Consider the following 17,473-nt stretch of genomic DNA (forward strand, 5'->3'; position numbering starts at 1 on the left):
AATAATGCTTCATGATCTAAATTGGATTTATGTTCTTTCATATGTCTGTAAGTTACAATGTTGGATCTTTGATTTGTTAAGAATTTGTTGATCACTTATCCCTTAGTGATCTTGGTATTTAAACAAGTGGTATTAGAGCCAAGTGTCATGTAGTGGCTTAACCACCAAAAGGTTGATCTTGATATTAGAATGACATGGGTAGTTGTTAGCCAAATTTTCCATCCCCTTTTTTTTTATTGTTTGACATTATTACAAAAAATCAATTAGAGATACCTTTCATGGCATCAAAATTTCCCAATTGTTCAAAATCTATTAAATCCTATCTTTTTAGGCCATATTTTGAATTTCCATATTCCTTACCAAGAGTTACGATCTTAAAATTGAGGGTTTCATCATCCAATCATTGGTCTTCTTCTTTCCTCTCTCGATGTTTAGGTTCTCAATGTTGTCATCACATCACAAAGGTAGGTGATCATAAAAGTCGACGAAGCAATTTTCTAATGCTACAATAATTCTATTTATCATGAGACTGTGAGGGAAATTCTTCCAGCTTGAGATGCTATGATAGGGAGGTTACTATATGATCATGCAGTCATAGCATCACCAGGTTGAGTGATCGCAGATAAAAACAATTAAGAGTCTTAATAATATGATGATAGTTGCATCATAAGACTATCAGAAAAGCTAGGTGGAAGGAAGATGATATGATGGTTGAGGCATCATAATGATCATAGGATCATGAACCAAGAGGAGAACTTTTCTGATGCTACATAATGTTCAATGATCGTAGGATTGTGAATTTGAATGGTCAAGCCTCCAAAGCTATGAAATGGTGAGTGATCATAGGGTCATAAGTCTTGATGTGTTGAGAATTTAACAGGTTAGTGGTTTCTTATTGGTTGAGGGTTCTACCAATTCAAGAGGTTCCCAGTTTCATCATGACCATTAGATCCTATTAAATCAATGGTGGGCACATGCACACTTTTTGAAGATGTACAAGGTTCAAGCAAAATAGCTAAGTGAGTTTCAGACACGTGTCCAGGTGGGTCCAGGTTCTTTTAGTTCTAGTGTTTGTACAATCACAAGGAAAATGTTGAGGGGTTTTGACCATACAAGGTAGATACTTGCATGATATTTGGTTATTGTAGTATTGAGAGATCATAGGATCACAAGAACATGAGAAATAAAGAAGGGTTCTGATGCTACGACATGGTAGCTACTCATAAGATCTCAAGGGAAGTTTTTAGGAGGTGTGACCATATGATAGGAAGTTTATAGTAGTATTGCAACATCATCTCACTGTAAGTAAAATGAGGGAGGGAGAAATTTCACAAATGGATATCTACCATCAGATTCCAAATGATCGATGGCAATCATATGCTCATATTTTCAAAATGCATGATCTCTAATGAAAGTGGGTAAGTTCTTTGCCACCACATAGATTAGTAGGTCTAGTTATTAGTGTGGGTTTCTAAAGCTAGATGGAATGTGTTAGGGTTTCTACTAGGTGGATGTATTATATTGGCTGAGGGAAAGATCTTAATTTGTGCTTTCCAAGTTTTCTGCAGCCATTGATGGAACCAAGATCTATGATAGTTATTATGTTTCTTTTTGAAGTTGTAAGTTTATTAACCACAATGATATAATGAGTGGTTGTCATGTGTCCAAAACTGTAAAAATCTTAGAGGGCCCCTCTTGTTGGCATTGTTGCATGATAACAATTTGCATCCTATGAAGTCTTAAATACTTAATCAACATTTTATTTTGAATACTTCAAGGGTTTCAGAAATAGTCAATGATGGTGAATGATCATAGGATCATGGGAGGCATAAAAGGTAAAGGGGATAGTTTTAGAGAAATCACCCATCAAATGAATAGATAAAGGGTTAAATCAAATTCTTCATTGACAGAAGCAAGTAGTAAAGGTTCCAATCTCATGATAAACTATTGTATGTGAGATCCTAAGTGTAAATGATGAAACCACCAAGGAAATGATAGGGGCTAGTCAACCATGATCATAAGATGACAAGGTTTATTATCATTATTGATGATGATATGATAGACTACAATCATAAGATCATAAGGTCAATCAAGTATTCATCATAACATCATGAAAGGATATTGATGGTCTTGTGACCCTACACCAAACAAGTTATCATATATTCATGTTGTTGTTAGATCACATGGCATGTTGTTGTTGTGAGATCAAGAGACAGGTGCAAGGAGGGCTCAGTGTTATAATATATGGGAGATTGTGAGATCATAAAAGGGTCAAGGTCCCAGCTAAAGATGATATGAGGGTTCTAGCTTCATTAACAATCATAAGATCATAAGTTCCTCAGTTGACCATATTATAAAGGGTTTTCTACTTGTCCAAGCTGGAAAATAAAAGGGTCTTTGACTAATGAAATTTTAGGAAAGGTACAAGAGGAGTGTTGAAAATATTTCACCCATGATTCTATTTGACTTGGCATGCTGATAAAAAACAATGGTTGTTTAAGAGAAAATCTAATTTGATCGATTGATTACTGGCTATTTTTTCTACCTCCCATGCATATTAGATGTAAAGGAGCATGCACTTATCACCTAATTATCCATCTATCCAACTATACATTAATTTTTGTCATTCCTATCTTCTCAAGGTTTTTCTTTTGGTAAAATTTAAATTTTCTTGCATCTAGATGTGTACCAAGATCAGATCTTCCCCTGATTTGGTAGTGAATGAGTTCTACCTTATGGTAGAAGCCATCTTAGTTATGCTTAAACTATAAAAGTAGATTTTGTAACCCTTCTTAGTGTTTACCTTTTTCTAATTCATTAGTATTGCATTTAATTTTATGCTACTATCATTTCCTTTTGTCTATGAATGAATATAACTCTCTATTGTACCTCATTCTACCATCAATATTTGTGAAAACTTTCCTTATCAATGTTTGTGTTTTGTCTTCATTCCTCAATCTACATAAAAGTATCTACTCTTATCTATGAATATTATAGAGTGAAGGTCCTTCTTTATAGCATCCATCTAGTTTCTAATTTGTATGTGTTTTTTTGAATTGATGCAAGAGTGAATCAATGTATTTTGAAGTTATGTTGGTGAATAGTGCATTGTTAGGCAGAAATAAGGTTGAACTTACTATTTTGGTCTATCACCCCTTTAGATTAGATTACGCAATTTTATTTCCATGTATCTCCTATCCCTTTTCATCTCAAGAGTAGTTAGGTGCACCCAGATAGTAAGGAAGTTTTCCTTCTCCAAAGACTCAATCTCATAGTTTAAGTCCCATAGCTTGGAGATTGTTTCTATGTTTCACTAGATTACCTTTAGGTAAAAACTTTAGGCAAGGGTGTAAGCCTTTGTGATAATAGTTTTTGGCACACCTGGTGGAATTCTCATATCAAAAATTCTAAGTCTACTAGTTCACTAGTGTCAAAAGAAAAACTTCAAATTGATGTTGAGGCAGTGGTGCTTCTCTTAATTTTCTAAGCCTTCAAGAGGTCCATTTTCAAGTACTTGGTGACTCTAACACACCATACATCTGGTTTTAGACCAAATTTGTTGTTTCATGCCCAAATTTCATACAAGGGCATCTTCTAGAGGTAATTTTTAGTATACTAAGCTTTCATTCGAGGAAAATAGATTAACTCTATCACTTGTTAGGAGTGTAACAATAGCACATACACCTACAAGATCTCTTTCCACTCCTCCTTTTGATAGGTCACAACCTAGGGTGCCATCCCCCCATTTAAATAGATCATTTTTCCATATGGAACAACATAGAGAACATGCATTTTCTACCTTTAATGGTGAAAGTCCTCTTCTTTTGGTTCAAATACATGATATCCTAGTATCAACTCTTAAATTTATACTTGACTTTACTAGTAAAACTATCACCTCCCCTGTAGAACATATTCAAGAAGTTTCAAATGTGTTCAATATACATGGGATTACTGAAGATAATGTTGTTGTTAGGCTTGTAGATTCATCCTTAAAAGGAAAAGCATTATGATGGAATAGAGGTTTTCCCCACAACTCTAATACTGATTAGGATGGGTTAAGAGCAGTACTTTGTAAGCATTTTGAGGATAAAAGTGATCACCTATCACTTTTACAATAGCTAACAACTATCAAAAGGGCACCTCATGACTACATGATAGATTTCATCTATATGTTTCAAACGACATGGGAGAATACCTACTACAATAAAACCTTCCCCTAGTAATGTTGTCTTACATTACCTCAAAGCCTTCAATAGTGATATAGGTACCATAGTACAAACTATGGGAGGGGATACTTTACCAAATACCTACGAGATTTCTATCAGGGAAAAAAATGTATTGATACTAGGAGGAAAGTAAGCTCCAAGGCCTCCAATGCCTTTCTTTCTTGATATGACTAAGCATCATCTCACTTTAGACCATCTCCCTACCACTTCTACATGTCAACCCCTTGCCATATCTCATCAAGCTTCCAAATCTACTAGTGAGTTGAGAGATTTGAAGGCCTTGATGCAAGATATAGGAATGAAGTTGTAGATTCAAGAAAAGAAGTTGGAGGATAGTTTATTACTAATACAAAAGGTGAGAAATGAGGTGGTGACCCTAGAATGGTAGCAAGCTCAAAGCAATAAGCTTCCCCAACTTTAATATTAAGCCCCTAAGAATAATAGGCCCCAAAATCAAAATCAAAATCATCACTAGTAAATTTGGACCCAATTTTCAACCAATTTTGGTCAAATTTGACCAAGGTTAATAACTATTTTTCTCATCAAAATTTCAACCAAATTGTAGGTTGGTCAAAATTTTCATGAATGTATTCATCAAAATTTTGAACAAACTACAATTTGGTCAAAATTTTGATGAGAAAAATATTGATGAACCTTGGTCAAAAATTGGGTCCAAATGTACTAGTACATACCCCGTACAATAAAAATAGACTTATTGGTAATGCCCCTATTGCAAATGAAAATCAAAATAGGGCCTTGATCCCTCAAAATAATCTTGCTCAAGATCAAGACTTTTGCCCTTGATGCAAATATTCATATGTTTATTGTATGTGCCAAAAGGCCAAGTCTTACTTAGCATTTACTACACAAGAGAAAGAAGTAAGACAATAATATAGTGTGAGACAACCAATTGATGCTTCTCATCCACAAAGCAAGGTGATTGTTCTTTCTTGAACCATCAACTAGAAGAGCATTGTTTTGCTAGCCATGATGCCATAACTAATAATACTAGAAGCAAGAGGAGAGTTGTTGAAGAGGCTACATCTCCCTCACCTAATCAAGCTTCAAATTTAAGTGCTTCTCTTCATGTGCTAGTGATGAATGCACAAAATAATGTTGCTCCTCAGCAGAAGTAGAACATAAGCAACAAGAATTTTATTAAACCTTAGAGTACTCAATTTTAGTCACTAGTCCATGTAGCTCTCAAGGCTTTATTCAAAGTAGCTAAACTCCTTTCAATGTGGTAGATCAAATGAAAAAGACTAATATCAATATCTCTATATGGGATGTTTTTGCTACTATACCATCATAGAAGAGGTTATTGTAACAAGAGTTAGAGAGCATAGAAATGAAGGATCAACCACATAGAGAGGAAAATACCACAATCTTGATGCATCCAATAAAAGGGGGAGAAACAAGTAAGAAAATAAAGTCTCCACCCTTTTATGTTTCTTTACTCATAGGAGATAAACTAGTCCATAATTGTATGATATATTCTAGGGCAAGTAGCTTGGTATTGCCCAAGAGTGTAGCTAATTTCCTTGGTATAAGATATGACCCCATAGTAAGGGATTTCCTTTAGTTAGATGGTATTATGTAAAGAATATAGGGATCCAAAAAAATAAGGAGATGGAAATGCATGCTTGTCCTGGTTGCACTATAACCCTAGATATATTGGTAGAAAAAGTAGAACCTTATTTTGTCATTTGTCTTTCTAGAGACTTCACTGCACAAATAGGGGGGCACATTATAATATATTGGTCCTATATGTTCTTTAGGACAAGATATGGGGCAAGAGCATCCTTAAGAGTAGAGCCTTTAGCACTTAACCAGATAGAGACTTACACTCAAAACCCCATAAATATGAATTGCATAATTAGGGAGGAGGATGAAGGGAACAAATTCCATGAGCCTTCTAATTCTTTAACAAAAGTGCCTAATTATCTGTTTGATGAGTGGGCCACTACTTATCAATTTGATCCAATACTAGAGGCTCTAGAGATATGACTTGGGACATACTGCATATTGGAGAAGGGTTATCCTATCCCCAATCTCATGAACACAAGAGAGGACACTAATGATCTATGGAGCATGTTCTTTAATGGATCAAGGAATAAGAATGGATCAGGGGCTAGTGTTACGTTGATTTCCCCTGAATTAGAAAAGTATTATTTTTCGTATAGGCTCTAATTCAGCTCTACTAATAATGTGGCATAGTATGAAGCCTTGATCCAAGGCCTTCAACTTGCACAAAGGAGAGCTATTAATCTCTTCAAGGTATATGTGGATAGTGAGCTAGTTGTAAACTAGGTTAGAAACTAGAATGTCATAAAGAATAATCTTCTCAAGTCATACAAACATAGAGTATGAGATCTACTTGAAGGTTTTAGGGTATTCAATACTCAGAGTTTTCCTAAGAGAAATAACAAACATGTTGGTAGGCTTGTAGAAATTTGTGCTCATTATGACATACCAGAGCATGTCATTGATGATAAGGAGCAAAAAAATAGAATTATTGTAAAGCTTGTTGTTCCTAATAATTGTACAAATTGGCAGCTATTTGATGCTGATGAGAAAATTGTAAAATTCTTGCAAAATGAAGCAGAGTTCTCTACTAAAAATCAGTCTAAGCTCCAAATTTAGTATGTGGTCTAGATCATGAACTTGAACTCTAATAAATTACCTAAGGGTCTAGTCAATTTGGAAGGCATTTTTAACTTTGATGATCAAGCAAGGAGCAAGGGTTCAAATCTAACTATAACTAAGGATGACTACACACCCATCACTATTGTTGATGGAAAGACTCTCAGCTTAGGAAAGGTATGTACTGAACCCAAAAAAGAATTTTTCATTAAGTTATGTCAAGAATTTAATGATGTCATTACATTGACATATGAAGACTTAAAGGGTTTTGACCCAATCTTATTTTAGTATACTATAGATTTGAATCATGACGTTGAACCTGTTTGACAGAAGCAAAGGCCAATTAACCCCAAGATTGAACCATTGATGAGGAAAGAATTGTCAAAGGTCATAGAGGCTAATATCATTTTCCCTATCAAACATTCCTCATGGGTAGATAATCTTATCCCTATTAGGAAGAAGAGTGGAGAAATAAGACTATGTGTAGACTTTAGATACCTTAATAGGGCTTCTCTTAAAGACCATCACCCTCTTCCTTGTATGGAACAAATCTTATCCAAGATTGGTGGTTCAAAAAGTTATTCTTTCTTGGATGGATTTTAAGGCTATAATCAGGTGCTTGTCTAGGAGTTAGACCAACATAAAATAGCCTTCACCACTAAATGGGTTACCTATGCCTATTCTAAGATGTCATTGGACTAACTATTATAGATGCCACATTTCAAAAGGAAATGGAGATGGATTTGAAAGGTGTAATGGAGTGCTAGTATATCTTGATGATATAAATATCTTTTCTAAGCATACAAAAAATCATTTTTGATCAATTGAGGTAGGTATTTTTTAGATGTAGAGAATATGGTGCATCTCTAAATCCCAAGAAATGTGGTTTTTCTACTAAGTAGGGGAAGCTTTTAGGACACATAGTGTCAAGAGATGGGTTCACAATAGATCTAGAGAGGGTAGAAACAATTATTTCTCTCTCAGTTCCTACTGATAAGAAGGGGCTACAAAGTTTCCTTGGTAGAATAAATTTTGTAAGGAGATTTATTCCTAATATTTTTGCCATGGTCAAACATCTTATAGCCATTTTAAAAAATAATATGACTTTCACCTAGACTATGGATGGTAGAGCTAGTTTTGAAGATATTAAGAAAACAATTGCCTCAACTCTCACTCTTGTTAATCTAGGTTTGATAGAGACTTCATCCTTTACTCATTTGGATGGGAATCAAGTATATTAGTTGTTTTAACATAGTTAAATGATGAGAATTTTAAACAACCCATTTCTCTCTTTAGTTCTAGGGCTTGATGATTATGAGGGAAGATACAATTATGTAAAGAAGTAGGTCCTTGCTATTGTAAGGGCTCTCAAAGAATTTAGGCATCTCTTGTCTCTCAAAAAAGTTCAACTTTTAGTTCCACATGTAGGTGTGAAGGACTTCCTCCTCAACAAAGACATCAATGAGAAAAGAGCTAGGTGGATTACTAAATTCATTGAGTATGACATTGATATCAAGAACACCAAGCTATTAAGAGGTAAGTGGCTTTGTGAGTAGATGGCTTTATCTTTTGAGACACCTAAGGAGACTTCCCTCTTGTTTCAAGGTGAGTAACCAGTAGAGAATGAAGGTTAGTCTGATCAGTTGCATGGCATGACAACTTTCTTACTAGAAGGAAGATATCCCCAAGGCCTAGATAGAACAAAGATGAGAAAATTTAGATAACAAGCTAATCCCTATTTCTTGGTGGATGGGATAATATTTGAGAAGTATTTTAATGGAGCCCTACTGAGATGCATTGATCTAGATCAGACTAGTAGGATGATCAGAGAGTTTCATGATGACCCTGATGGTGGTTACTTCTCAATAAGAAAAACTATAACGAAGGTCATGAGAGCTAGCTATTACTTTCCAACCTTGTTTCATTACTCTTATAGGTATGTAAGAAAATGTGAGAAGTGTTCTTTGTTTTCAAGAAAGTAGAGGTTAGCAACTCTTCCCCTTCATCCTATTCAAGTTGATTAACCTTTTGTTCAATGGGGATTAGATTTTATTGGCCCAATCAATCCACCTTCAAACTCTGGTCACAAGTGGGTCTTAGCTACTACTCATTACTTTGCAAGGTTGATAGAGGTAGTTTCCTTGAAAGATGCTACATAGACTTGAGTTTTTGAATTCCTTGATGGAATTATAACTATATTTGGTACTCCTTCAATCATAATATCAGATTATGCCAAATCTTTTTTTGGGACCCATATTTTCTCTTGGGTAGTTAATTATGGAATCTACTTGAGTTCATCCTCAAACTACTACCCCCAAGGAAATGTCTTGGCTAAGTCCTCCAATAAAAATTTGATCAAAATAGTGAAAAGGACCATTCAATTAAATCAAATGTGTTGGCATCAGAAGTTAAGAAAAATCCTTTGGGATGATAGAATCATACCTAAGAGGGATATTCAAAACTCTGCTTTCATGTTGGTATATGGAAGTGAAGCAAAGCTTTCTATTTCACTTGAGTTTCCTTCCCTAGAATTAGCTCATCAATTAGAATAGATTAAAGATGATGCTATGAGTGTTAGGATGGTAGAATTGATCAAGCTAGAAGAGAAAAGACACCAAGATATGCAGACACTTTAGATACATCAATAGCAATTCAAAATGATTTTTGACAAAAAAAGCTAAAGCTAGTGTTTTTAGAGAGGGAGATCTTGTCCTCGGGTGGGATGTAGATAGATCCAATCCAAGGAGGCACTACAAATTTTATGTCATGTACAGTGGTCCCTATGTTATCACTAGTTGAAAATAGGCCAATATCTTTTAGTTATCCAGGCCTAGTGGTGATGTTCTACCCATTCCAATTAATGGGATTTATCTCAAACCTTTCTCTTAGAGAGGGTTAGGTTTTCATGTACATATTAGAGTAGTTTTTCTTTTAGTTGTTCCCCATTTTCAATAAGTGCATGAGCACATGTTGTTTCTTCTAGAGATAGTAGGTTTTGAGTTTATGGTTATAGAGGTTGTAGTTCTTCAGTATTTATGGTTTTTTGTAGAGAAGATCTCAGTTTCTCATGACTCTATAGCCCAATGGATGCATAATGGTCATCGGTCAATGCATAGTAGGCTTGCATCCTCCCTAAGTCACCAAAGTACTAGCCAATTTTTCCCTCCCCCATTTTTTATTGTTTGACACCATCGTCAAAAATTGATCAAAGATACATTTCATGGCATCAAAGTTGCCCAGTTGTTTAAAATTTGCTAAACCCTAGCTTTTCATGCCATATTTTGAATTTTCATATTCCTTGCCAAGAGTTAAAATCTTATGATCGAGGGTTTCTTCATCTAGATGTAGGTCTTCTTCTTTCCTCTCTCAATGTTATGATGGTCAATGTTATCATGGCATTGTAAAGAAGGATGATCATAGAAGTGGACGAAGCAATTTTTGGATGCTATGATAAGTTTGTTTATCCCAAGATTGAGAAGGAAAGTCTTCCAACTTGAAATGCTATGATAAGGAGGTTATCATATGGTTGTGTGGTCATGACATCACTAGGTCAAGTGATCACAAATGCAAATAATGAAGAGTCCTGATGATATGATGATAGTTTCATTATAGGATTGTCAGGAAAGCTAGGTAGAAGGAAGATGATACAATGGTTGTAGCATCATAACAATCATAGGATTGTGAACCAAGAGGAGAACCTACTCAATGCTATGAAATGGTTAGTGATCATAGGATTATGAAGTTGAATGGTCGAGCCTTTGAAGCTATGAAATGGTGAGAAATTGTAGGATTGTAAATCTTGATGTGTTAGACATTTGACAGGTTTGTAGTTCCTAATTGGTCAAGGGTTCTAGTTATTCAAGAGATTTCAAATTTCATCAAGACCATTAGATCTTGTTCAATAATTGATGAGCACATGTGCACTTTCTAAAGATGCACGAGGTTTAGTCAAAGTGGGGAAGTGAGCTTCAAACACACATCCAGGTGGGTCCAGGTTCTTTTAGTTCTAGTGTTCATGGGATCACAAGGCAAATGTTGAGGGGTCTCAACCATAAGAGGTAGCTATTATCATGATATTGGGTTATCATAAAATCGAGAGATCATGAGATTGCAGGAATATGAGAAATAAAGTAGGAATATGATGCTATGATACGACAGTTGGTGGTAAGATATCAAGCCAATTTTTTAGGAGGTGTGACCATATGATAGAAAGGTTATCATAGCATCATAACATCATATGGTCATAAGTACAAATGAGGGAGGGAGAAATTTCATAGATGGATCTCTACCATCAAATTCTAAATGATCAAAGGTGATCATATCCCTACATTTTCAAAATGCATGATCTTTAACGAAAGTGGGTAAGTTCTTTACCACAATGCAGATCAATGGATCCAATTTTTAGTGTGGGCTGAAAAAGATGGTAGGAATGTGTTAGGGTTTCTAGATGTGCTCTATTGCCCAAGGGAAATATCTTCATCATTTATTTCCAATTTTTCTATAGCCATTGATGGAACCAAGATCTATGACTATTGTTATTGCACTTTCTAAAGTTGCAAGTTTATTAACCATAGTGATATAATGAGTGGTTGCCACATGTTTGAAAGTGTCAAAATCTCAAAGGGCCCCTCCTATCGGCATCATTTTATCATAACAATTTACATTGTATGAAGTCCTAAATGCTCAATCTAAATGTTCTTTCAAGGACTTCAAGGGCTTTAGCAACGGCCAATGATGGTCAATGATCATAGGATTGTAGGATGCATTAAAGGTAAAGGGGCTAGTTTTAGAGTAGTCACCCATCAAATGAAAAGATAAAGGGTTCAATCAAATTTTGCATTAATAGAAGGAAGTAGTCAGGGTTCCAATCTCATGATAAACTATTTTTCATGAGATCATAAGTGTAAATGATGAGACTGCTTAGGACATGACAAGGGCTAGTTGACCATGATCATAAGATTGCAAGGGTTATGATTGTTGCTAAAGATGTTATGATAGATTGTGATTATAAGGTCAATCAAACATTCATCATAGCATCATGAAAGGATATTGATGGTCTTGTGACCCTACACAAAAGGTGTCATCATATGTTTATGTTTTCAAGAGATTACATGGCATGTTGCTATCATGAGATCACAAGAAAGGTGCAAGGAGGGTTTGATGCTACAATATATGGGTGATCATGAGATTGTAAAGACTAGGGTTCCAACTAAAGATGATAAGCAAGTTTTGACTTCATTGATGATTGTAAGATCATAAGTTCCTAGGTTGTCCATATTATAAAGGGTTTCATACTTGTCCAAGCAAGAAAATAAAAGGGTCTTTGACCAATGAAATCTAAGGAAAGGTACAGGAGAGCATTGAAAATAGTTGACCCGTGATTATTTTTGACTTGGCATGTTGATAAAAAAAAATAACAATTGTTTAATAGAAAATTTGATTTGATCAATTGATTACTATCTATTCATGTTGCTTCCCATGCTTATTAGATGTAAAGGAGCATGCACTCATCACCTAGTTATCCATCTATCTAGCTATGCATTAATGGTCACTATTCATGTCTTCTCAAGCTTGTTCTTTTGGTGAAATATTAGATTTTTCTACATCTAGATGTGTACCAAGATTAGATCTTCCCCAGATTTGTAGTGATTGTTCTTTGCAACTTTAATGGTAGTAGTTGAGTTCTACCTTAGGGTAGAAGCTATCTCAATTAATCTTGAACTATAAAATAAAATTTTGTAACCCTTCTTAGGGTTGGCCTTTTTCTAATTCATTAGTATTGCATTTTATGTTTTGTACTATAAATTCCTTTTGTCTTTGAATGAATATGACTCTCTATTTTACCTCATTCTCCCATCAATATTTGTGCAAACTTCCCTTGCCTCTATTGGTGTCTTGTCTTCATTCCTTAATCTACATAATAGTATCTACTCTTATCTATGAATTCTATAGAATGAAGTTCCTTCCTTATAGCATCCATCTAGTTTCTAATCTGTATGTGTTTTTTTGAATTAATGCAAGAGTAAATCAATATATTTTGAAATTATGTTGATGAATAGCACATTGTTACATAGAAATAAGGGTGAACATACTATTTTGGTGTATCACCCCTTTACATTAGATTAGGTAATTTTATTTCCATGTACCTCCTTCTCCCTTTTCCTCTCAAAAGTAGTTAGGTGCACACTGATAGTAAGGAAGTCAGCCTTCTTTAGAGACTCAATCTCACAATTCAAGTCCCACACCTTGGAGATTATTTCCATTTTTCACAAGGTCTCCTTTAGGTAAAATTTTTTGGCAAGGGTCCAAGCCTTTGTGACAATAGTAACAAGTGGATGAATAAGAAGACAAAATATCCATGTAAAAAGAAAGTGTTCTCTCATATGAAAGTTGTTGAAGCTCTTTCTAGTAATTTGGATTCTAAAGAATGTGATACAATTTTTTTTATAAGAATCAAATTCTGCAAGTTATAGATGAGCATCAAATTGGCCAAAAATTAAATAAAGAGGAAGGAGTAGTTGATCTTGAAGAATAAGTTCTTGCTAACCTAGACATGTTCAAGAACCTTAAAAGAGAAAACTAGAAACTAAAGGTAAGTCCATGAGAAACCTTTTAGGTGAATAAAGTACTAGGTAAATATTAAAATGACTTTAAAAATACCATTAATATATTTCAAATTAAAATTGAAGAAAAGAAATAGATCTTGGAGGAAAATTGTCCATTGAAAAAACTAGTTCTAAGAGACAATGAGTTGTTGGATGAGCTAATCTAATTATCAGTTTGAGAATAAAAGTTGAAAAGGAAAAAGAATGGAAGAGGTAATAAGATCTGATTTGGAAGTTAAAATATTTGAGTGTTACTAATTGAGGAAAATGTTAGTGTCCCTAAGAGAGGAAGTTGAAAAGTATAAGTCTCAATTTGATAATTTTCATAAGTATGAGGATAATAATCAAATGTTAATTAAGATGATGAGTAGACATTGTTTCCATGTTTTAGCCTTCCCCTTTTTTAGCTTGAGCTCATTGGTTAAAGTGAGTAGGAGGCATCTAAGTTTCTTTTAGGTTACTTCTCATCTTTCTCGAAGCACTCTACTATCTTCATTTTTGAGGTCTCCTTTGCAATACATTTACCTAACCTTTCTATGTGGGTTTCCTATTTTTTTGATTAACATGAGGATTAGGTGATTTAGGTATGGTTGGAGTGTGATCTTACATCCTCTAGATGAGAAGTGTTTTACACCTTTTTTTTGTAATCTTTCCCTAACATTGAATATCTTATAGATTCTGAGCTCTCAAATTGATTCTCCCATCAAACAAACTACACCAACTACAAATCCAAATGTTGAAGCCATGGAATGTGATTAAAGGGGTTGTAAATATACATTTTCCAAATGCCCAAGGATCTATGATGCTATGGATAGAGGCCAGGGCGTTTCTCATTTAGATCTATGGAGATAAGATCAGATATTGCTTAGAAATATGGTTTTATGGTTTTTTTGTTGCATACTCATGGAAATGGAGCCATTTTGTTCTATTTTTGAGGTGGTATGAACTTAACCCAAATCTTAGTTCAAATGATCAATTAATGTTAGCATAGTGTTGAAAGAACTATTTAAAGATCATAATAAGTGAGGCAATGCTTGATATCTTTCATCATGGCCTCCAAAATGAAGTAAGAAGTTGAATATTGTTTGTTGTGCCTTAGTCTAGAAATTGAAGCTAAGAAAGGAGTTTTCCACACAAAGGTAACAAAATGGGATTCTTTTCTAGAGGTTTTGAGAATTCAAAGTCAAGTCACCCAAAATTCAAATATCCTTCAGAGATGCCCAAAATATACTTCTGGAGAAGTTAGTGTCAGAGATGTGAACCCATTATGAAGGAAAATTAGTATTAAATGTCTTAGGCAGAGAATGGAAGACTAGAGTGTGCAAGCTAGCAAAAGGATTACTCCCTATATTGTGATTTTGAATAAAGGAAAATAACATTGCAAAAAAGCTAATTGTTTATTCCTCTCTTGCATATGTTAGTATTGCTAAGAATATCTACAACCCAAATTTTGAAACAAAGTAAGGCACTTCCTAGAAAGCTAAGTAGTTATGTTTTTAAATGATTTTTAGTCATATCACTTTGCTTCAAGTAAAGTAAGATTGCTTTTGGGAATAATATTCAAAAAGAAAGTAAAAAAAAAGTTTAAATAGTCATTGCTTGAGGAATTAAATGCAAATCTAGCCAATAAAATTGTTAGCTGAAATTAATTTCATTAATGTAGCACCAATGTTCTAATTCCTTAAAGTTATTTCATAATATTTGCAAGAAATTGGCTTCTGTGAGTTTATTTAATGACTATTTATCAAGAACTACATCGTATGAAATCATAGTGAATGCCAATTAGAGGTGCTAGTTATGAGAGATTAATTGTCTTGGAAAGTGAGTTAAAATATTATATAGATACATCCTTCAAGTTCTATGACTTGCCTGATATACATAGGAGGCTAAATTCCCAACCCATTCACCCAATCACTCTGAAACTCAAAGAGAGTTGATTGGTGGAGGCAGTCGGCTTTCCAATGGCATTTCATGCACCATGACTAGTGAAGGAGTCCATAGAGAGATATAATCTAGAAAGAAAGTAGATTTTTTTTAGACCAATCCATTCTCTTGTCAATTAACAAGGAACTATTGTAGTCAACATTTGGCATTCCTACACAAGAGTAGTATTACAACATTGATTTTGGGTCCTTTATGTCCATGTTCGATGAGAAGAAGACCCTCAAATGGGAGGACATGCAAAGGACCTACTTCTAGAATACCTCCTCAAAGAAGAGAAAATTGTTAAAATCTTCATTTGGCACAAACCTAAAGTGAGAGATCATGGATATCCTCACACTCCTCCTCAGACTGAAGGGAAGAGAGGAGATTTCAAAATTCATTAAGCACCATTTCTTCCTAGCACAAGATATCTATGTTGAAGATTTGAAGATCAATTAGGCACAAATCATCTATGATGAGCTCACTTCATGGTTGAATTCTCCTAGAGGATTCAAGTAATTTTACATGTCCTCTTATTTGGTCTATGCTTTTCCAACAAACCATTAATAGCTTGGTCTCCCAAGCATTCCAAACTATGATGAGCACACCAAGGTCTATAAATTCTACCCACATTTGCAATTGCAAAGTAGCTATGAGGAGTATTGTGTTGGGAATTGTAAGGTTTCCCTAAGAGGAGATTCTCACTAGAGGTAATTTTGACCATAATCTAGTTTGGTTTCTCATTCATTTAGTTCTCGAGATTCTCCTATTTGAAAATAGGAGCCTATAATAGATTTCCCAAGAGATTTCCCAAATGTCTAGAGGACAAGGTAGTTCTAGTAAAACTATATCAACAAATTATGGAGGTGAGCACCTTATGTTCAAATGTTAGGAAGATTGTTGAGATTCCATTCCCTATTGTGGTAGACCTATATTCATGTGCTTCTAGATCAGATGCTAGGAATCTAGTGATAGTTTTGAAAGAAAGATCAAGTTGATAAACTATGAGTTGCTTAGGCCTCAATATGATCTAGTAAATTTTGTAAAGGATCATCTGAAGTTGGGATATGCCTATAGGAATATTTCAAATATTGAATATTTTTGGTCTTGGTGTCTCAATGAGTACCAAACTTAGGAGAGATTTTGGTTAAGGCTAACGGTTGAGGAAATAAAGCTATATAATGATTATGTAGATGTTTTTGATGTTGTAAATAATGGAGCATACATGCAGCCCACATCTTATGAGAAGATCAAGGGCACACCAATCCAGTCTACCCCACCTACTAAGCTAGTCATTGACGCAATGGAGGTTCTCATGTGAAGGATAATAAAAATTAAAAAAAAATGGGTGGAGTGGACCCAAGAAAGGAATAAAAGGACTGGAGCTACTATTTTTAAATCATCTAGTCAGCCACAACTATAGCCACTACAACAACTTTTTTTGGGGCATCACAAACTATTGGCCAAGGAGGAGACCAGCCTCTAGAAAAGAATTTGTCACTTACTCCCACTTTTGAATCTGGCCCTCTTCCAAACATTGGGAAGATGTGAGAGAAGGAAGATGACAAGGATAAGGGGAATGAATAGGAGAAAGTAGTGGCTAAGCCATCCTCCCCTATTCAAATCATCAATTTTGATGGTGATAAAAATCCCATGGATGGCCAAGAATAGGAAGTAGCTCAACAAGGGGATACATTAGCCCTTTTAGTAACCAAGGTAGTTTCCTTCCCTATTGCTTCCCAAAGCAAGCCAACTTCATTGATTCTAAAGAAGTTGTTCAATCCATCCACACTACAATTTGCTATCAATGTGCTCTCTACATAATCTTGTCTCAAAGAGACCATTGATAGAAAGAAGATGAGATATGATGATGTAGCCAAATCAAAAGACTTGATCACACAAGTCACCTCCTCTTAGCCATCAAAGAAGAACAAGAAGTAGAAGAAAATTGTTGCATTGTCTACAGATTCAGCAATTGGCCATATGCTAGTTGAGATTGCAGAGCCTCAGAAAGAGGGAAGTGTATACAAGAAAACCTAACCTTTCAAGAGCATACATAAACAAGAAAAGTTAGTT

This window comes from Cupressus sempervirens, chromosome 1 (genome assembly GCF_028749045.1).
Source record: "Cupressus sempervirens isolate cs-2001-9-10 chromosome 1, ASM2874904v1, whole genome shotgun sequence".
In the NCBI taxonomy this organism is placed as follows: Eukaryota; Viridiplantae; Streptophyta; class Pinopsida; order Cupressales; family Cupressaceae; genus Cupressus; species Cupressus sempervirens.